This window comes from Marmota flaviventris, chromosome X (genome assembly GCF_047511675.1).
Source record: "Marmota flaviventris isolate mMarFla1 chromosome X, mMarFla1.hap1, whole genome shotgun sequence".
Classification (NCBI taxonomy): domain Eukaryota; kingdom Metazoa; phylum Chordata; class Mammalia; order Rodentia; family Sciuridae; genus Marmota; species Marmota flaviventris.
The window spans coordinates 94,316,357-94,338,919 of NC_092518.1; the positions used below are offsets into that span (position 1 = coordinate 94,316,357).

The 22,563-nt window shown below is 41.0% G+C and overlaps 1 protein-coding gene across 3 annotated transcripts in view; it reads left to right on the top strand.

Moving 5' to 3' along the window:
* Positions 1 to 22,563, top strand: part of Tmem164 (transmembrane protein 164) — a 166,387-nt gene that overhangs the window by 124,777 nt on the left and 19,047 nt on the right. The window lies entirely within an intron of this gene.

A 22,563-nucleotide genomic window follows, 5' to 3' on the forward strand; every position in this document is an offset into this window, starting at 1 on the left:
GCTACTTCTTGGGGGTCTACCAGCATCTTGAGCTGCTGCTTGGCTGGGTTTCTTCAGCATGTTTAATGATAGACACTGGGGACTGGGGAGTTGGGCATGGATGAGGCCTGCAAAGCATTGGAGGCTTTCAGAAACATCTTTTGTGGGTTGAGCATGGCACCGCTAACTGCCTGTCATAGGGCCTAGGCTTTGGGCTCTTGGCAGTGGCCTTGGATTTGCATGGTGTCCCCTACACTTTGTCCCTCTCTTGTGCTTGTGTCTGCCCCCTGCCTCAGTGTCAAGTATAGCATGGAAGGACAAAATGGAGCACTTGGACCTTTATGTTCTTGCTCATTGCATCCATCCTCTCAGAACCCAAGAAGATACTAAAAGGGATTAGGCCTCAAGGGCCTGGGGGATTATGGCATTGAGGGAAGAGGCAGGTGAACTAACAGAATCCTTCATGTAATTCTTCGTGTAAAACCATTGCAAACTTTTCATTTGGCCAAGAGAAGGAGTCTGCCCACCTGGTAGAGACAGTCTTGTACAAAAGAACCTGATCTATTTATGTTCACATTGCCCCTTAAATGCTCCCTTCTCTCCACTGTGTAGTTGACGAAAGGAAAGAGGAGTTCCTGGGCCTTTGTGGTCAAGCTGATCTTTCTTAGCATTCTTCCCTTCCTGAAAGGCCCTATAACTGGGAGACATTGTCTTTTAGTCTTATTGACTAGTCTCTCTATCTTGGTTGCTGGGATTTTTCTGGAAGACCCACCCTCCATACCTCAGCCCAGGCAGCAAGAGTTTTATTTCTATTGCACTAAAAATGGCATGAGGCCATTTGAGCCCTTAACTTCACTGGAGGGTGGTCTGGAAGTTCTTCTGGATTTTCTTGCTTGTTGGTAGTCAAGAAATTGGTCACCTATCCCCTGGTTCCTATCAATTAGGCCTCCTTTCTATACATTTGTCTAAATCTTCTTTGAGGCTGCTTTTACACTGTGTAGCCACTTGGGGTCTCACACTGCCAAAGAACACTTTCATTTAGTTACATTTAGTTAGCTTTAGGGGAGGTCTGAAGTTGTGTTATTAGTCAGTTCTGTCCTCTGTTACACAGGCAACAGACTCCAGATAATAGACAAGTCTCAGAGATAAACTGATTTTGAGTGGAACCAGGACGCCAGACTCTATCCTCATTGTTCCTGGCTTCTGATTTGTGTGGTAGGAATTATACCCAAATCCTTATGGCTATTAGTTAAACCTCTTTTTACTCTGAGGGAAACATAAAAAATCGTCAGCTGAGCTAGACTGGTTGACATGGAAAATATCAAGTAGCCATCCCACCTCCCTCCAAAAACACAATCGGGAAGCTATGCCCTCTAGACTGGGCTGACTCTTCTGTAACTTTCTATTGGTTCTGGTGCTATGCTATTTGAGGGAACTGAGCTGAGGAAGTACAGATTCTGAATCATAATTCCAATTTACTTCCTACTTCTAATGACTATCCCCCACCCTGCCCCTAATACCTGGCCCTGAGAAGAAGCTGTAGCAACAGGAATAATAAGCACAAAATATATCAGTGACTAATATTTTTGAGACATTGCCCAGGTTGACCTTAAACTCAGGATCCTCTGGTCTCAATCTCCTGACTACCTGGAATTACAGGTGGACACCCCCATGCCTGGATCAGTGACTACTTTTAATTGAGTGCTTGTTGGGTACAAGATACATGTGACAGTTATGTTTTGTGTATTTTCCTGTCACAAACAGCTGGTTGAAGAATCTACCTTCTGTGAAGGAGAAAATCAAGGCCTAGAAACATTGAGCACTTTGCCCATAGCCATAAACAATGGAGCCAGGATAATAGTTCAGTCTCAGAGAGAAACTGTTTCAAAGCCCAGCCTAAATTCCTTCCCAGACCAGGGGTGTTTCTCATACAATATGAAGTCTGAAAGGCTAAATTTCTCAGTCCTAACCATATCAGGCTGGGAGTCTCCCCCACCTCTTGCCCTGATTCACTGAATACACATTTTTTGAACATTTACTGTGTGCCAGGCATTTTTAGTAGGAAATCACAGATAATCAGAGAGAGATGGTCTTTGCAGAAGGAGCCCCTGTCTATTAGGGAAGATATACAAATGTCATACAGTCCAATAAGCACTGCAGAGGGTAGTGTGGGAGCAGGATCATTTCCAAAGCCTAGTTCACCTTCCCTTTTTCTTCACCATTTTTTGGGGGTACTGGGGATTGAACTCAGAGGCACTTGACCACTGAGCCACATCCCCCAGCCCTATTTTGTACTTTATTTAGAGACAGGGTCTCACTGAGTTGCTTAGCACCTTGCTTTTGCTGAGGCTGGCTTTGAAGTCACGATCCTTCTGCTTCAGCCTCCTGATCCACTGGGATTATAGGCAAGGGCCACCACAACTGGCCCTCTTCACCATTTGGGGGAAGATAATTGTGTCATCTTAGAGCATTTCCTGTTGGTAGCCTAGGTCCCTAACTGGTGAGGCAAGAAATAGTAGGACTGTGATGGGAGACATGATACACTGTTTTGCTGCTGATACCTCTTTGACATCCTAGCTCAGTGAGGATTTGGCTTGCAGGACAGGTGTAATGATCTCACCCAGGTGATCTTTGACTCCAGGTCCTAGGTGGGAGCATTCACCACCCTCTAGAACTTGATGGGCCATATCACCTATTTGGCTGCCCTAGAGCAATATTAAGGATTTATCACCTTTCCCAGCTCTTTGCTACCATCTGCTGTTCACTAAGAAATGATGAACATGGAGAGAAAAATCTGAATTTTTTCTAGGGCTGGCTCTACCTTTAGTTCCAAGCTTGGACTCAAGGCCTTGAGGAGGGGGAATGGAACTGGAGTGAGGGGTGGGGAGATTATTTCCTTGTAAACCAATAAAGCTGAAACTTTGAGGCTTCTTTTCTGTAGAAGGCTGTCAGAATTTTCCAGAAATAAATGGTTTGGGCATTTTTATCCTTAGGATGGCAAGACAGCTTTCCTATACATGCCTCACATTGTAGGAGCCTTATTTTTCTGAAAGGCAAAGTCCTCCTTGAGCATAAAATGTCTGTCCCTGTGATATGGGGTAGTGCCGAGTGGGGATTCCATCCCTCCCTCATTCCCATGTTGTTAGGTACCACCATAGTGCATGTGACTCTTCTCGTCCACACTGTTTTTTTCTTCCTCTTTTCCCTATACCCTTTCCTGACATATCTTTGCTTTTGGCTCTCTGGAACTATATTTAATTTTTTTCCTCTGTTTTGTTAAAGTGTTTATTTTTTAAATTTTCTTATTGGATATTGACAAATTATAATTGTATATACATATAGAGTGTTCAGTGACACCACAACATATACAATGTAGAGTGATTGAATCAAGCTCATTAAGAAATTATATTTCTTACAAACCACCTCCATTTCTATCAGTAGCTCTCCACAAAATCAGAGTCCTTCATATTTTTCTCTGGATATTCCCTCTCATGGAGGCTGCTTTTTCTACCCTGCCTCCCATCCTGCCTAGCTCCTCCTTGTCTCTTCTAGATCATTATCTCTCTTTTTCTTTATGAGAAAATGCTTTCTCTTTTATCATTGTCTCTTTATTTCGCCAGCACTACCACCTATCCTCTTTGTCACTTCGTTCACATTCCCAGAAGTTTGTGGCCTGTGATTCTCAATATTTCCATTACAGGGATAACCAGCAGGCTGAGAGACTTCTATTAAAGACCTATGATCCTACCCCCAGCTTCTCAATGTTTGGGCTTCTAAATTGCAGTGACTTTGATATTGCTTTCTCTTCTGCCACCTGGGCTTCATTTACCCCTAAGAGTTCTCTTTCTGAACTCATAAACTGCTGGGGACCTTACGTTTTTTAATATTTATTTTTTAGTTTTAGGTGGACACAATATCTTTATTTTGCCTTTATGTGGTGCTGAGGATCGAATCCAGTGCCTCATGCATGGTAGGCAAGCATTGTACCACTGAGCCACAACCCCACCACTGCTGGGACCCTTTCTTTGACTCAAATCTCTACTTCTTTCAGCTTCTTTTCTTCCCAATAAGCTTGTACCTCTATTACCAATTTCTGAAACTTTCCCCTCGCTATTCTTGAAAAAGAATACCTTTTTACCTTCTTGTCCCTTCCATCTGGGACCAATGTCCAATCCCTTTCCAGTGTGCTCACTGTCAGCCTACTAGAAAAAATCTCTCAAGCATTCTGATTAGTATCACTAAAATTTCATGGTTCTTATTATAAGTATGGTTTCAACACCATTCACTTATTTTGCCTTTGGTCAGTTCCTCCATACATTGCCCTCAGAAGTCATGTGTAAACTTTCCATCTTCTCCAAGCTTCCTGTAACACACTATATTCAAATTTTCTGTCCTTTCTATTCACACACACACACACACACACACACACCCCAACACACCTGACTGAGATGTAGAGCTTTTCAGGTGGGAATTCCCTCAATACTTTACTTCCATAAGCTTCTTTACCTGTGTCTGCTCATTATTTTTTTAAGAGACAGATTTACCTGAAAAAGTGGATAAAATTTAAGGGAGAATGTGGACTATTCCAGTGAATAGACATTTTGGGGGTAAAGTAAGAACTGCACACTCAGGGAGAATGCCAGCCATCATAAAGGTGCAAAGGAGAACATAGCCATCTTGAGAGCAAGAAACTTTTGGGGTAAAGCAAGGAATATATATTCAAGGGAGATTGCAGGCTATCTCCAGAGGGAGAGACAGCCTCCCATGTCCATCCTTATGTTCTTCTCTCCATCCTGGAAAAAGTGATGTTCTTCCTGTCTTTCACTGACCATACCCTTGTGTGGTTATTTCCCATCCCACCCACCTCCTCTGAACCTCGTTTTATCATTTGTTTTCTGGGATTTTCAACACTTCTTTTACTACTGACTTTTTTTTTTTTATTTTTTTTTTATTGTTGGTTGTTCAAAACATTACATAGTTCTTGATATATCATCTTTCACACTTTGCTTCAAGTGGGTTATGAACTCCCATTTTTAGCCCATATACAGATTGCAGAATCACATCAATTACACATCCATTGATTTACATATTGCCATACTAGTGACTGTCATGTTCTGCTACCTTTCCTATCCTCTGCTATCCCCCCTCCCCTCCCCTCCCCACCCCTCTTCTCTCTCTACCCCCTCTACTGACCTTCATTTCTCCCCCTTGTATTATTTTTCCCTTTCCCCTCATTTCCTCTTGTATGTTCTTTTGTATAACCCTGAGGGTCTCCTTCCATTTCCATGCAATTTCCCTTTTCTCTCCCTTTCCCTCCCACCTCTCATCTCTGTTTAATGTTAATCTTCTTCTCATGCTCTTCGTCCCTACTCTGTTCTTAGTTACTCTCCTTATGTCAAAGAAGACATTTGGCATTTGTTTTTTAGGGATTGGCTAGCTTCACTTAGCATAATCTGCTCTAGTGCCATCCATTTCCCTGCAAATTCTATGATTTTGTCATTTTTTAATGCAGAGTAATACTCCATTGTGTATAAATGCCACATTTTTTTAATCCATTCGTCTATTGAAGGGCATCTGGGTTGGTTCCACAGTCTTGCTATTGTGAATTGAGCTTCTATGAACATTGATGTAGCAGTGTCCCTGTAGCATGCTCTTTTTAGGTCTTTAGGGAATAGACCTGGAAGGGGAATAGCTGGGTCAAATGGTGGCTCCATTCCCAGCTTTCCAAGAAATCTCCATACTGCTTTCCAAATTGGCTGCACCAATTTGCAGTCCCACCAGCAATGTACAAGTGTACCCTTTTCCCCACATCCTCGCCAGCACTTGTTGTTGTTTGACTTCATAATGGCTGCCAATCTTACTGGAGTGAGATGGTATCTTAGGGTGGTTTTGATTTGCATTTCTCTGACTGCTAGAGATGGTGAGCATTTTTTCATGTACTTGTTGATTGATTGTATGTCCTCCTCTGAGAAGTGTCTGTTCAGGTCCTTGGCCCATTTGTTGATTGGGTTGTTTGTTATCTTATTGTCTAATTTTTTGAGTTCTTTGTATACTCTGGATATTAGGGCTCTATCTGAAGTGTGAGGAGTAAAGATTTGTTCCCAGGATGTAGGCTCTCTATTTACCTCTCTTATTGTTTCTTTAGCTGAGAAAAAACTTTTTAGTTTGAGTAAGTCCCAATTGTTGATTCTAGTTATTAACTTTTGTGCTATGGGTGTCCTATTGAGGAATTTGGAGCCCGACCCCACAGAATGTAGATCGTAGCCAACTTTTTCTTCTATCAGATGGCGTGTCTCTGATTTGATATCAAGCTCCTTGATCCATTTTGAATTAACTTTTGTGCATGGCGAGAGAAAGGGATTCAGTTTCATTTTGTTGCATATGGATTTCCAGTTTTCCCAGCACCATTTGTTGAAGATGCTATCCTTCCTCCATTGCATGCTTTTAGCCCCTTTATCAAATATAAGATAGTTGTAGTTTTGTGGATTGGTTTCTGTGTCCTCTATTCTGTATCATTGGTCCACCCACCTGTTTTGGTACCAGTACCATGCTGTTTTTGTTACTATTGCTCTGTAGTATAGTTTGAAGTCTGGTATCGCTATACCGCCTGATTCACACTTCCTGCTTAGCATTGTTTTTGCTAGTCTAGGTCTTTTATTTTTCCATATGAATTTCATGATTGCTTTCTCTATTTCTACAAGAAATGCCGTTGGGATTTTGATTGGCATTGCATTAAACCTATAGAGAACTTTTGGTAATATCGCCATTTTGATGATGTTAGTTCTGCCTATCCATGAACAGGGTATATTTTTCCATCTTCTAAGATCTTCTTCTATTTCTCTCTTTAGGGTTCTGTAGTTTTCATTGTATAAGTCTTTCACCTCTTTTGTTAGGTTGATTCCCAAGTATTTTATTTTTTTTGAAGATATTGTGAATGGAGTGGTTGTCCTCATTTCCATTTCAGAGGATTTGTCGCTGATATACAGGAATGCCTTTGATTTATGCGTGTTGATTTTATATCCTGCCACTTTGCTGAATTCATTTATTAGCTCTAATAGTTTCTTTGTAGAGCCTTTTGGGTCTGCTAGGTATAGAATCATATCATCTGCAAATAGTGATAATTTAAGTTCTTCTTTTCCTATTTTTATGCCTTTAATTTCTTTCGTCTGTCTAATTGCTCTGGCCAGTGTTTCGAGAACTATGTTGAACAGAAGTGGTGAGAGAGGGCATCCCTGTCTTGTTCCAGATTTTAGAGGGAATGCCTTCGATTTTTCTCCATTCAGAATGATGCTAGCCTGAGGCTTAGCATAGATTACTTTTACAATATTGAGGTATGTTCCTGTTATCCCTAGTTTTTCTTGAGTTTTGAACATAAAGGGATGCTGTACTTTGTCGAATGCTTTTTCCGCATCTATCGACATGATCATATGGTTCTTATTTTTAAGTCTATTGATGTGGTGAATAACATTTATTGATTTCCGTATATTGAACCAGCCTTGCATCCCAGGGATGAATCCTACTTGATCATGGTGCACAATTTTTTTGATATGTTTTTGTATCCGAGTGGCCAGAATTTTATTGAGGATTTTTGCATCTAGGTTCATTAGAGATATTGGTCTGTAGTTTTCTTTCTTTGAGGTGTCTTTGTCTGGTTTAGGTATCAGGGTGATGTTGGCCTCGTAGAATGAATTTGGAAGTTCTCCCTCTTTTTCTATTTCCTGAAGTAGCTTCAAAAGTATTGGTATTACTTCCTCTTTAAAGGTTTTGTAAAATTCTGCTGTATACCCATCCGGTCCTGGGCTTTTCTTAGTTGGTAGTCTTTTGATGGTTTCTTCTATTTCCTCGATTGATATTGGTCTGTTTAGGTTGTCTATATCCTCCTGACTCAATCTGGGCAGATCATATGACTTCAGAAATTTATCGATGCCTTCACTATCTTCTAATTTATTGGAGTATAAGGATTCAAAATAGTGTTTGATTATCTTCTGTATTTCTGAAGTGTCTGTTGTGATATTGCCTTTTTCATCCCGTATGCTAGTAATTTGAGTTCTCTCTCTTCTTCTCTTCGCTAGCATGGCTAAGGGTCTGTCGATTTTGTTTATTTTTTCAAAGAACCAACTTTTAGTTTTGTCAATTTTTTCAATTGTTTCTTTTGTTTCGATTTCATTAATTTCAGCTCTGATTTTAATTATTTCTTGCCTTCTACTTCTTTTGCTGTTGTTTTGCTCTTCTTTTTCTAGGATTTTGAGATGAAGTATGAGATCATTTATTTGTTGGTTTTTTCTTTTTTTAAGGAATGAACTCCAAGCAATGAATTTTCCTCTTAGAACTGCTTTCAATGTGTCCCATAGATTCCGATATGTTGTGTCTGTGTTTTCATTAATCTCTAAGAATTTTTTAATTTCCTCCTTGATGTCTTCTATAACCCATTGATCATTCAGTAACCTATTGTTCATTCTCCAAGTGATGTATGCTTTTTCCTTCCTTCTTTTATCGTTGATTTTCAGTTTCATTCCATTATGATCAGATAGGATGCATGGTATTATCTCTACTCCTTTATATTGTCTAAGAGTTGCCCTGTGACATAATATATGATCTATTTTTGAGAAGGATCCATGTGCTGCTGAGAAAAAAGTGTAACTGCTTGATGTTGGGTGGTATATTCTATATATGTCAATTAAGTCTAGGTTATTAATTGTGTTATTGAGTTCTATAGTTTCCTTATTCAACTTTTGTTTGGAAGATCTGTCCAGTGGCGAGAGAGGTGTGTTGAAGTCTCCCATGATTATTGTATGGTGGTCTATTAGACTCTTGAACTTGAGAAGAGTTTGTTTGATGAACATAGCTGCACCATTGTTTGGGGCATATATATTTATGATTGTTATGTCTTGTTGGTGTATGGTTCCCTTAAGCAGTATGTAGTGTCCCTCTTTATCCCTTTTGATTAACTTTGGCTTGAAATCTATTTTATTTGATATGAGTATGGACACTCCTGCTTGTTTCCGAAGTCCATGTGAGTGATATGATTTTTCCCAACCTTTCACCTTCAGCCTATGTATGTCTTTTCCTATCAAATGCGTCTCCTGTAGGCAGCATATTATTGGGTCTTGTTTTGAGATCCATTCTACTAGCCTGTGTCTCTTAATTGGTGAGTTTAAGCCATTAACATTTAGGGTTATTATTGAGATATGGGTTGTTGTTCTAGCCATATTTGTTTATTTATATTACTAAACATGGTTTGTTTTCCTCTTTGATTATTCCCCCCCCCCTTTACTGTCCTACCTCCCACTGTTGGTTTTCATTGTTATTTTCCATTTCCTCTTCCTGTAATGTTTTGCCGAGGATGTTTTGAAGAGATGGTTTTCTAGCTGCATATTCTTTTAACTTTTGTTTATCGTGGAAGGTTTTAATTTCATCTTCCATCCTGAAGCTTAATTTTGCTGGATACACAATTCTTGGTTGGAACTCATTTTCTTTCAGTGTTTGAAATATGTTATTCCAGGATCTTCTAGCTTTCAGAGTCTGTGTTGAAAGATCAGCTGTTATCCTGATTGGCTTGCCCCTAAATGTAATCTGCTTCCTTTCTCTTGTAGCTTTTAAAATTCTCTCCTTATTCTGTATGTTGGGCATCTTCATTATAATGTGTCTAGGTGTGGATCTCTTATGATTTTGCACATTCGGCGTCCTGTAGGCTTCTAGAATTTGGGATTCTGTCTCATTCTTCAAGTCTGGGAAGTTTTCTCGTATTATTTCATTGAATAAATTGCTCATTCCTTTGGTATGGAGTTCTATACCTTCCTGTATCCCAATGACTCTTAAGTTTGGTCTCTTAATGTTATCCCATATTTCTTGGATGTTCTGCTCATGGTTTCTTAAGAGTCTTGCTGAGCTGTCTATGTTCTTTTCCAGTTGAAATACTTTGTCTTCATTGTCTGATGTTCTATCTTCTAAGTGTTCTACTCTGCTGGTAGTACTCTCAATTGAGTTTTTAAGTTGGTTTATTGCTTCCTGCATTTCTAGGATTTCTGTTTGTTTGTTTTTTCTAACCTCTATCTCCCTGTATAGTTGATCCTTTGCTTCCTGGATTTGTTTGTGTAATTCCTTGTCGAAGTGATCTTTCATTGTCTGATTTTGCTGTCTAATTTCTTCCTTGATACTCCAGATCATCTGAAGCATATATATCCTGAAATCTTTATCTGACATTCCATCTGCTGCAGCTGTTACCTCTTCTAAAGTTGAGCTGACCTGCATTGCTTGTAGTCCTTTCTTTCCTTGTCTTTTCATACTGCTTGCGTTTCTTTCTTCTTGGTGAAACTGTTGTGTTTTTGAAATTTTTCCCCCCCTATATATTTATATTGCTCTTGTATAGTTGAAAAGTCTCCCTGGCAGGTGCGGGCGGGGGCTCTGCTCTGCCCCTCCTCCAATTGGTGTGAGGTGTCTACCACCCCCGCGGACCCCTGGGCCTGATCCGCCGTTCTGTCGCAGGTCTGCCTACCTTGCAGGTGGGGGCGAAGGCTCTGCCCTGCCCCTCCTACCACGCCCGGGGACCGCTAGGCCTGATCTGCAGGTTGGTCGCAGGTCTGCCCACCTTGCGGGCACGGGTGTCAGTTCCGCTCCACCCCCACTCCAATTGGGGTCACTTGACCACCACACAGGCGGGCCGCTCGGCCTGATCTGGGCGCGGGCGAAAGCTCTGCTCTGCCCCGCCCCTACTCCAGTTGGGGTGAAGTGTGTACCACGCTGGCAGGCCGCTGGGCCTGATCCGCCGGTCTGTCGCCGGTCTGCTTACCTTGCCGGCGCGGGCGGTGGCTCTGCCCTGCCCCTCCTACCACGCCTGCAGACCACTGGGCCTGATCTGCAGGTTGGTCGCAGGTCTGCCTACCTTGCGGGCGTGGGCGGCAGCCCCGCTCCTCCCCTCTGGCTCGACGACATAGCGAGAGAGACTCGGGTATCTGTGACTCACCCTCCCTACCAGGGGACCAACTGTTTCCGTTGCCGCTGGCACCGATGAAGTTTTCTCCTCGGCCGCTCTCCGATGACATCAGATCTCTGCCATGCTGGCATCCCCTGTTCAATGGCTGAATCCCATTTTCTTCTCTTCCAATAGGCGGAGCTGTGCCCTCTGAGCCTAGCTTCTGCCCTCTATGTGCTGACAGAAATCCCTGTACGGTGGCTTACTACTGACTTTTTGAACAATAAAAGTTTCTCTACGCTTTCTCAAAATAACACAGACAGTATTTCCCAAACTTCAGCTATTTGAGCACAATGATTTTTGCATTCTCCATGTGAAAAAAAGAAAAAATATATAAAATCAATATATATGTAATATATACACTTAAATTTATTAATTTTTCAAAATAAAATGTCCTTAAGAGAAACCTTATTATATTCATGGAGACATGGCTTTGATTTACTATTTTAATATACTTTAGATATATAGCTATTACAAATAAAGTGTTTATCTGTTCACCATTTTAAATCACCTCATGAACATTAGGTAACTATGGAAGGCACTGGTGTCTGCAATTGATGAGCCCACTTTCTGTTCTTCAGAACATTGCATTTTGGCCCCTCTTCCCCAGCCAGGGTCGGCACAGAAATGACATCCATCTGACCAAACCTAGTGACTATTCTTTATCCAACTGAACTGCTATGTTGAACATTATTGATTGATTCTTTTGGAGATATTTTGCTTTTAGACCTTCCAAAGTCCCTCTTTCTTTTGGCCTGCTTACCTCAATGACCAATGACCATGCTTTCCCAAGTCCCCTTTACAAGTTCTTTTTCTACACTTCTCTGAAATGCTCCTCTTCCTGGAGTTCTGTTTTAGGCTTACCTTTCCCTTGAGTCCTCTAGCATGATCTTGTGTGCTTTTGTGGTTTAACTGCCAGTCTGTATTGTGATAGTTCTTTATCGTGCTGACCACTATGTCAGTATCTACAGCTGTTACTTAGCAGATTCAGGTTCATTTAGTCTCCTCAGCATCTCCACCTGGATATACCAAGTACATGTCACACTCAAACTGTCTATGCCAGCTTGTTACCTTCCCCACCAGCCCTTCCCTACCAAGTGGCACCACCTGGTCACCCTAGCTGTAGTCTGGGAATCATCTCTGCCCGCTGTGCCCATTTGTTCATTCATCTAGACTTTATTGACAAATGCCTTCTTTTTGCCATACTCAGCACTGGCCACCAGAGGGCTCTCATGAGCAAAAGTCAGACACCACCTTATCCCTCATATAATCTTAAGCTAACTGGGGAAAATGATAGGAGTCAATTACCAGAATGCACAGTTACAACTAAGATGAGTACTTTGAAAGTAAGGAACATGCTTTTATGACAGCTTGGAATAAAATAAGCTGAATTTACTAATCTGGGGCCTTGGGGGAGAGTTATCTGAGGAAGTGATGTTTAAACAGAGATCCAAAGGTTGAGAGGGAATTTACTAGGCAAATGTAGAATTAGGGGAGGTGAACCTTGATATATAAGTGGACAAACTGGCATGTGCCATAGCACTGTGGCAAGCGGGACATCAAGAGAGAGGGTGAGATGTAACACTAGGCCTGAGGGGCAGGGAGGGTCAGATATGAATGTCGTTGTGAACCAGGTCAGAGGTTTGGTTTTGATTCTAAAAGTTATGGGAAGCCAGTGAAAGTTTTAAGAAGGGCCATGAATTTACCTTACTGTACTAATTGATTCTTTTCTTTCTTTACTTTTTTTTTTTGGAACTGGAGCTTTAACATAGGGGTGCTTTACCACTGAGCCGCATCCCCCGCCCCCCTGTTTTTGTTTTTTTTTTTTCATTTTTGAGATAGGGTGTCACTAAGTGGCTTGGGGCCTAAAATACACAAAGCAATACTGTGAAACATGTCCTTCTGACCGTTTCTTCCCCCGATCCACAGAGTCTCTCCCGCAACTCTAGAGTTAAGCACCATTTTTGTTTTTGCATATCCTCCTAGAGTTTCCTTTTGTATACACAGTCGACCCCAAATCCACATGTTCTGTATCTGTGGATTCAGTTGATCTCAGATTGAAAATATTTTTTTTTAAATTACATCTTTATTGGCTGAGGCTGTAGCTCAGTGGTAGAGCACTTGCCTAGCATGTGTGAGGCACTGGGTTCGATCCGCAGCACCACATAAAAATAAATAAATAAAATAAAGGTATTCTGTCCGTCTACAACAATAATTTTTTTAAAAAATTACATCTTTACCATACATGTACAGATAATTTTTCTTGGCATTATTCCCTAAATGATAAAGTATAACAACCACTTGCATAGTATTAGTTATTATAAATAACCCAGAGAGGATTTAAATTATACAGGAGGTCTTGCATAGGTTATATGCAAAACACTGCCATTTTATGTCATAGACTTGATCGTCACTGATTTTGGTATCCATGTGGGTTCCTAGAACCAATCCCCTAAGATACTACGGGACAACTGTATAAGTAAAATTTTAAAAATATTTTACTTAACCTCCTTCTTAAGAGAAAAAAACATTCAAAAATAGCATATGTACAGCCATCCTGCTGCTGCTGCTGTTGTTACTTCCATGGGAAGTTTCCTCTGTCTTTTTCACAGCAGTGTAGTATTCTATTATGTGGATGCCAGAATATACCATAATAAAATACTGAAGCTTTCTAAAACACAGGCACATGCCTGACATTATTTCAAACTCTTCACCATCATTAACTTATTAATTGCCACAACAACCCTGGTAGGTAGGTGTTTCTGCTGTCTTCCTTTTGCACATGAGAAACTGATGCTTATCCAATGGCAGATCCAGGGTTTGAACTCTGGAATATGGCTCTAGGGTTCTAGCTTAAAATCATAATATGAGGCTACAACACTGTAGCATAATTTGTTGATTGATGTACATTTAGATTGTTTACATCTTTTGCTAATATAACGAGCACTGCATCGTAGGACCTTGGACCTAGATCATTTGCATCTGTGCAAATATATCATTTGGGAAAATCTCTAAGTTCATCAAAGAGTATAGGCATCCATATGTTGGATGGATATATCCAAATTCCTAAGTGTTATAATAGTTTAAATGCTCTTTTTGTAATATACAAGTGTGCTTTTTTAATACAACCTCACTAAAAGAGGACATTCCCAAACTTTTGTTTTATTTTCCATTGAATGGTTTATACAAATGGTATATCAGTTCAGTTTTATTCTGAACTTATTTTGAGTGAAGGTTTTTTTTTTTTTTTTTTTTTTTGTACTGGGAATTGGGGAATTGAACCCAGGGACACTTAACCACTGAGCTACATCCCCAGCCTTTTAAAAATATTTTATTTAGAGATAGGGTCTCACTCAGTTGTTTATGGCCTCGGTACATTGCTAAGGCTGGCTTTGAACTTATGATCCTCCTGCCTCAGTCACCCCAGCCACTGGAATTAGAGGCATGTGCTATCATGCCTGGCTCTTTTTATATGTTTACAGTATGTACATATTTATTTATTGATTAATGGCCCTGGGGATTGATTTTATTTTTATGGCTTTTGACTTTTGAGTCATGGTTAAATATCCCTTCCCTATTCCAAGGTTATAAAAAAGTCACATAGCAATCTTATCTGTGGGAGATATTTTCTAAGACCCCTCAGTAGACACTTATTGTGTTTTTTCCTTTGCATACATATCTATGGTAAAGTTTTAATTTATAAATTAGCTACCACAAGAGATAATTAATAGCTAATAATAGACTAATTATAACAATATCCTATACTAAAAATTCTGTGACTATGGCCTCTTTTCTCAAAATATCATTTTACTGTACTCATCCTTTTTCTGTTTGTATGTTTGTATGAGATGATTTTCTGTTTGTATGAGATGATTTGATGCTTAGCTGGTAACATGAAGTTAGGTGAATGATACAGGTATTGTGACATGGCATTGGACTACTACTCTGTAATGGTTAGTTTGACACAAGCAATGTGATAACAGGACAGTTAGTCTGATAACTGAAATTGCTAGTAGATGACTAAAGGGTAGGTAGAATATACAGCATGGATATGTTGGACAAAGGGATGATTCATGTCCTAGGCAGGATAGCATGAGATTTCATTATAGTATTCAGAATGTTGCACAATTTACAACATATAAATTGTTTATTTACTTATACTTTTAAATTGTTTATTTCTGGGTTTTTTCATTTAATATTTCAGACTAGATCATTGAAATGATTAAAAGTGAAACAGTGAATGGTGGGGGTCTACTTTGTCCCATATTTTCTTCTGGCATATTTATAATTTCTTTTTTTTAACCTTTTAATATTTTACCCACTTGTAATTCATCCTGTTACATAGTATGAGATAAGGATCCAACTTTATTTCTGGATGTCTTCCTGTTTGTCCCAACACTGTTTATTGAATACTCCAATATAGATTTGCTTGTGGAAAAGGTCCTACTGTCTGTTCTATGAGAAATCACTAAGTCTTCTTTTTACTTCCTCAGTGTCTCTCAAACCAGGCCTTTTCCTGCTGTTTCTAGGGCCACTACCATTGTGCAGGCCTTGGTTGTCATCTCTTCCCTCAATTATAGCATTGGCTGCCTGTGGTCTCCCAGATTCCATCCTGCATCCTCTACCCTCCTTAAAGTCCCATCCTTGTAGCTTCCAAAGCTATTTCTGTAGGATCACAGCACTTCGGTGTTTGGAAACTCTCAAAGCCCCTGCCTTGTGCAGTCAGTCACCAATGCAGTAAACATGCTGTGTGATTTGTCCTCTAACCCCTTCTCCAACCTTGCCTCTTTATACTCTTTCCTTGTAATCTTCACTTTGATGATACCCAAATCCTTGAGATTCCCTGAGCTTAAAGTGCAATTTTCATGGCCCTTTCCCAGCCATTGCCTGGGAAGTGTTCATTTCTCAAAACTCAACTTAGCAGTCCCTTTCTTTCGGAAGCCTTCTGAGAAACTATTCTGCTCCAGCCCCTTCCAGCTGCTTCTGTCCCTTCTGCTGTTGTCCTTCTCACACTGCAGAGAATTGTCTCTTTGCGTGCTGGTCTCCTTGAGGATAGGAAGTTTTCTTTGTCCTTGTTCTATAGGGGCTGAATGAATGAGTGAAGCTTCCTCTGCTTAGGGATGTGTTCATGCACTGTACATCTATTCTATTACAAATCTTGCAAGCTAACATTTTTTTGTCCACATTCTGTGCACTAGGCATTGGGTGAATGTTTTACATGCAAAACCTTGATCTCATTTAATCCCCGCATGTCCAGTAGCTTTATAGGAGTACATCACCTGGGGCTCATGACCTTGAATGAGAAAGAGAAAATCACATCTCCTCTGCATTAACTCTAACTGAAAGATAGTATTTCCTTCAATTATGAATGTTGACAACACACCACAGTTACATCAGCAGCACCTAGCATGTTGAGAATGTAAATCACAGATATTTTCCTTTTATACATAGTTGCTGCAGCTAATCTTGAAAAATAATTCACATTCATCGTTGCTTCAACATTTAGAAATATATTTGTTTTTTTTAAAGAGATTTTGATAAGTATATTACTTTTTTTCCCCCTTTTAGTACTGGGGATTGAACTTAGGGTTACTTAGCCATGAGCCACATCCCAGCCCTTTTAAATATTTTATTTAGAGACAGGATCTCGCTAACTTGCTTAGGGCCTTGCTAAGTAGCTGAGACTGTTCTTGAATTTAGGGTCCCCCTGCCTCAGTCTTGCAAGCTGCTGGGATTACAGGCATATACCACTGCTCATGGCTTGCTTACTGTATTTCAATGTGATCGTTTTCTTTTGTAATCTTATATATTTTATTTCATATACTTAGAGCCTCTATTCTAAGAGGGGGCTTTTACCCTTCCCCAGACTGCACAAGAGATCCACATCCCCATAAAGGTCAGGAGCATCTGCTCTAGAGTTCTTACTGGCATTTGAAAGCAGGCAGACTGGCTTCACTACCATACCATGGAATTAGTGGATTGGGACAGACTGTTAGTTCAAATCCTGGTTCTGCCACTTGCTAGCTAGAACTGGCATTTGGATGAGTGCCTTGGCCTCTCTGTGTCTGTTTTCTTACTTGTAAAGTGAGAGCAGTAATAGTTTCTGCCTCACTGGGTGCTGTGAGGATTTAATGAGCTCATGTGTATGTAAACTGTATAGAACAGTACCTGGCACATCATATGGATGGGTTCCCTGTTGTTATCATTAAGCACTATTCTTCTGGCTCTAGTTAAGTACACTTTTGTCTTCTAGCTAGACCATAGGCTCTGGAGGTCAGGATTATGCCTTGCCATAGAACATTGGTAATTTTCCTTTGGGCTCTAAGACCCCCACTTCCTTGTTCTATTGTTTCTCTGACACTTTCTCCTCAAACTCCTTTGCCCTACCTGCCCCATAGAGCCTGGTGGATAGAGCTACTGCAGGCTGGAGGGACACCAGAGGTACTTCAAAAGTAACATGTCTACAGTCAAACTTCTTATTTTCATACTTCTTCTCCCAGCTTGTTCTTCTTCCGTCTCCTCCATTTCGTATGTTGACTAGTGGCTTCCCTCTCCATCTAGTGCCAAAGCCAAAAACACTCAACAGCACTCAAGACCCCTTCCTCTGCTTCATCCCCTCTACTGATCAGGCCAGAGGTACTGATGATTCAGTTTCTCAAAATTGCGGCAAATTCCTTTCCATCACCACACCCTTGTCTTAGTCCAGATTTTCAGTCCTTATTAACTGGGTTACTTTGTCTTCTCACTCATCTCCCTGCCCCTGATGGCTCCAAGCCTCCCACGCATCTGTCAGTCATACTGTCGAAAGAATGACTTTTGTTGGTTTTGGTACCAGAGATTGAACCCAGGAGTGCTTAAGCACTGAGCCATATCCCAAGCCATTTTTTATTTTTATTTTTTTTATTTTGAGGCTTAGGACCTTACTGCATTGTAGATGAACAGACAGTATATTTATTTTTTATGTAGTGCTGAGGATCGAACCCAGTGCCTCATACATGCAAGGCAAGCACTTTACCACTGAGCTACAGCCCCAGCCCCAAGAACACATTTTCTTAATGTGCTTTTTTCTTTGTCCTTTGGCCTTGAATGTATGAACTGCCAGAGCTGGATTGTTTGTGCTTCGCCACTAGGTGGCAGTATTCACATCTTTTTAATTTTTTCAGGAAAGGAAGCTAGACACGATGGGATGTTTATTATTATTTCGATTAAATTAATGAACATCGATTAAATTAATAGTGATTATTATAACTGAGATGCTGTGGGATTGAGGGGAACCAGTGAAGTCTATGAGGCCTCTAGAATTTTGGCCTGGATACGTGGGTGGGGATAGAATGCCACTAATAGAGAAGACACAGAAAAAAGGTATGTATTTTTTTTTCTGAAGTTCAGAATTTTTAAATTATTATTGTTATTTTTTTATTTATATATGACAGCAGAATGCATTACAATTCTTATTACTACTATCTAAAGTATATATCTAAAGTATAGGGAGTGTCTTAGTTGGCTTGAGCTGCTATAGCAAAAACTCATAAATGAGATGGCTTAGAAACAACAGAAATTTATTTTTCACAATTATGGAGGCTGGGAAGTCCAATATCAAGACACTAAAACATTCGTTGAGTAATGAGAGCCTGTTCTTCATAGATGGTACCTTCTCACTGCATCTTACATGTTCAAAGGACAGACAGGTTTCCTTGAACCTCTTTTATTAGGATGCTAATTCAACTTATGTGGATTCCACCATCATGACCTGATCAACTCCTAAAAACCCACCTTCTATTCTGTCACATTGGCAATTTTGGAGAACACAGGCATTCAGTCTGTAGCAGGGTGGGGGATGACTTTACTTGACTTTGAGGAACTTCTGGGATATTCATGTTGAGAAGTGCAGGAGACAGCAGGATGGAATATTCTGGAGCTGTTCAGGGAACTTTATACTAGAAGCCAACTTTGGCATCATCAGTATGAAAGTAGAAGATGTAAGTCTTAGGGTCCATGAGGTAACCATGTGGGTGGAGAAGAAATAGGACTTAGAAAAAGTCTTAGATAAAGCAACCTGCAATGAGTAGACAAGAATGTGAGGATATTGCAGGAATGTCCACAGTAATAAAAGGAGAATCTGGTTGTCCTGGAAGCTTAAGCAGTAGAAATTTTCACCGAAGCCATGTGGGATCTGAGAAGTGTCATCAGACGTTTGAAGAAATGAGAATGTAAACAAGAGAGAAGTTGAGCATGTTAAGAATGAGTGCATATGTATGTTCCAGAACCAATGGAAAGGGTCTTCTTCTCCTTCTCCTTCTCCCCTTTTCCCCCTTTCCTTTCCTTTCTTCTCTGCCCCAGGGTTGGGCATCTTCAGATGCTAAGATGTAGGCCAGTAGTGAGAGGGAACTTCAAAGGTACCAGGGAGAAAGGGAAGGGGATAAATTATAAGGTGGTGACAAATGCTAAGAAGGAAAGGGGTTTGGTGGTAAATGGAGAAGGATAATGACAAGAGGAGTAAATGCTGTGGGAAATGGGAGATAATTCTAGTCTCCTTCAGTGCTGTCTGGTAGAATTCTCCATGATGATGCAAAAATCCTATATCTCTTCTCTTCAGTGTGGTAGTCACTAGCTACATATAACTCCCGAGCAGTTGAAATGTGGCTTGTGGGACTGAGGAATTGAATTTCTAATTTGATTTTAAATCTAATTAAATTGAGTTGAATTTCAGCTACATGTGGTCAATGGCTACTACATACATAGTGTAGTTCTGGATGATTGGCAGCTAGTGTGGATGGCTGTTCTGAAGCAGGAATCCATGTGTTTTTCTGGCACTGATCTGAGCGGTTGCCCTACTTGAGGCTCAGCCAACCTAAGTAGAAGAACAGAAGGTCTGACTTGAATGGATGCTGTTAAAGATCTAGATAATGAGGGATATTGGTGTTCATGACAGAACTTTGGTAATCCTGCCACATATTTTCCTGCTTTCAGGTTTCTGACCTAGGGCAGGTCACCCAAGGCATGATAGCAGAATGGGACACAGAGAGGCACTTTATTATTAGCTGAGAGTTACCCAGTACCTTCCAAGATGTAGGGCTTTTCTACAGCTGGGCTAAAGCTTGCAGCTTTGGTGTTGACCCCTAACAGAACTTCTTGCACTATACCCAGAGAATCTGAGGTGGCTAGGCATAGAGCACACCCCACCTTATTTTCTACCTTGGCAAAGACACTGAGAAGCTATAGTAGTAAGGAAGGCGAGCAGGCCTGCCTGCCCCAACAGACAGATTGTACTGATGGGTACAATAAAAAGTTACGCTGCCCATCACAAAGCTAGACTACTTGCTTTCAAATTCTGGTTCTGTTCCTCACTGGTTTTGTGACTTCAGCTAACTTCTTTAACTTCTCTGTGCTTCAGTTTCTTCATCTGTAAAATAGGAATAATAGCAGTACTTCATCAGGTTAAAATGGCCATTAAATGAGATAATCTGTATAAATTATCATACTGCTTATCATACTGCTGTCACATAGTTGGTGCTGTGTAAGTTATCTATTATTCATATGATTTGTGCTTGCCAGGGTGCCATGACCCTCCCTACCAATCAGGTGAAATGTGGTCTGAGTGGTTTCTTAAGTTCTTACTAGCCCCTTGGGAACAAGATAGTGAGAGGTTAGGTAGAAGTATGGGATGAGAGGGTTGAAGAGTCTCCTCTACCCACCAAGGAATTGAGGGTACTAGTGCCATAATTCAGGGTCAAGGGGTGTAAGCTAGTGCAGAATAAGGAGGAATTCCATGGGTAGGGGAGGACAAGGGATTTCAGGGAACCAGAGATCACCAGGAGGTCTAGGCACCTGTGAGCAGTAGGACTGAGGATATGAAGGTTTACACTATGGGCGTTTGTGGTCAGATGACTCCAGCCCAGGTGGGGCAGAATAATGACAGATGGCAGGTGGTGGGTAGTGAGGTGGAGGTCAGGGCACTGGAAGCAGCACCCACAGGGATGTTGAAATCACCCTGAATGCTGGCATGAAAAGGAGTAATGTGGAAAGGAAAAAGGCTGTAACTCAAGTGACACTGGTCTGGGATGACTCTGATAAGGACATAGAGAACAGTGACAGTGACAAGCAGAGGAGCAGAACTTTCAAAGGAGGAGAAAGGGGGAGAAGAAACATGTAGAAACAACAATGAAGGGTGAGAGGAATCTTCAACTCCCTTCCCCACAGAAGGATAAGAAAGAACAGCCTCTGCTCAGAGTACAAAGGCCCATTTAGAGTGAAGAGGTGAAAGGGACATCCTAGGGAAAGGGGGCAGGTGTAGAAGATTTATTGATGGTGGTGCCAGGTTTCTAGGGGTTCATGTGGGATGTTTGGGAGGGAAGTCAGGCAAGGGGTGAGCACAGAGCACATCTCTGCTCAGCTTTAGGACCACTTCTTGGTCTCTGCCTGCAGGGATGATGATCTAGCTCTAGAGGACCCCTCTGAAAGTTCCACTTGTTTTGTCCCTCATGGTGTTGGTTGTGGTAGTTTTTATTTAGGCAGGGGTTGTTAACCTGTGGTCCATAAGTAGGATTGTAGGTGTTCATTAACTTGAATGGGTAAAAATTACATATTTATTTGCACCAGTTTTTAGCAGAAATGGAATGAGCAAGCACCAGTGCAATTAGCCAGACCTGCAACTTTGTCAGTAGCAAACACAGATGGCTTCCTCTCATATTACAGTATCTGGAGCCACCTCGCAATACTGCTTATGTTTATCAATTCTTTGAAATTATGATAGTTATGCTGGCAGGTCTTATTAAATGCACTTATGAAGAAGTACAATTGCTATTGCCAAACTTTTGAGACATTTTGATAACTGTGCTTCCTTTGCAATGCTATGACTTTTATCTTATGCATTTAAACATAAATGCATAAAATAAAAGCTGGGAGTTTTGTTTTTTGTTTTCCTGAGAAGGGCTTCTTTGATCTCCCCAGGTTACCAGAGGGGCCCCTGCCTCACCCAGCCTCAAGGCTACTGGGCAACCCCTTTCGTTTCCACTAGAGGGAGCACTTGTTTCAGAATTGGGAGCAAGGGCCTTCCCAGACTTGACACTGTATGAGAAGGTTGTTTTTGAGTACAGGTAATTTAGATGTTCTTGGGGGACATTTCAGGAAACTGGGATTTAAGATCCCCAGTGTTGATTGACTTGGGTAAGCCACATCTCCCTTGAGTGGGCTTTCAACTTCCCCCCTGAAGGATGAGGATTGGGATGCAGCCCCTGTTGGTAGTTTCCAGGTCCCGTTATATCAAAAGCAGTTTGTTTGACCAGTGACAACATGAAAACTGGCCCGAAGGTCATACTAACATCAGGGTCCAGGTTGGGTCTCCTGCTTCTCTTCCACCCCAGTGAATCCATGCTCACCCCTGATCCTCATTGGTGTGCTGGATTAAGTCCTCTCTCATCTGGTTCTCTGCTCTGCTTTCCTGGTCACATAAAGCCTGAAGATTCCTGAGGGATGAGTGGGTGAGAAAGGAGCTGAGGAATTTGAAAAATTGCCCAAGGGCTGAACCCTATGCAAGAGGGTAGTTAGGCGAGTTTGTGAAGACAATTGGCATTTCCTTGCTGAGGAGGAAGTCACTGGGGCTCAGGAGTCCC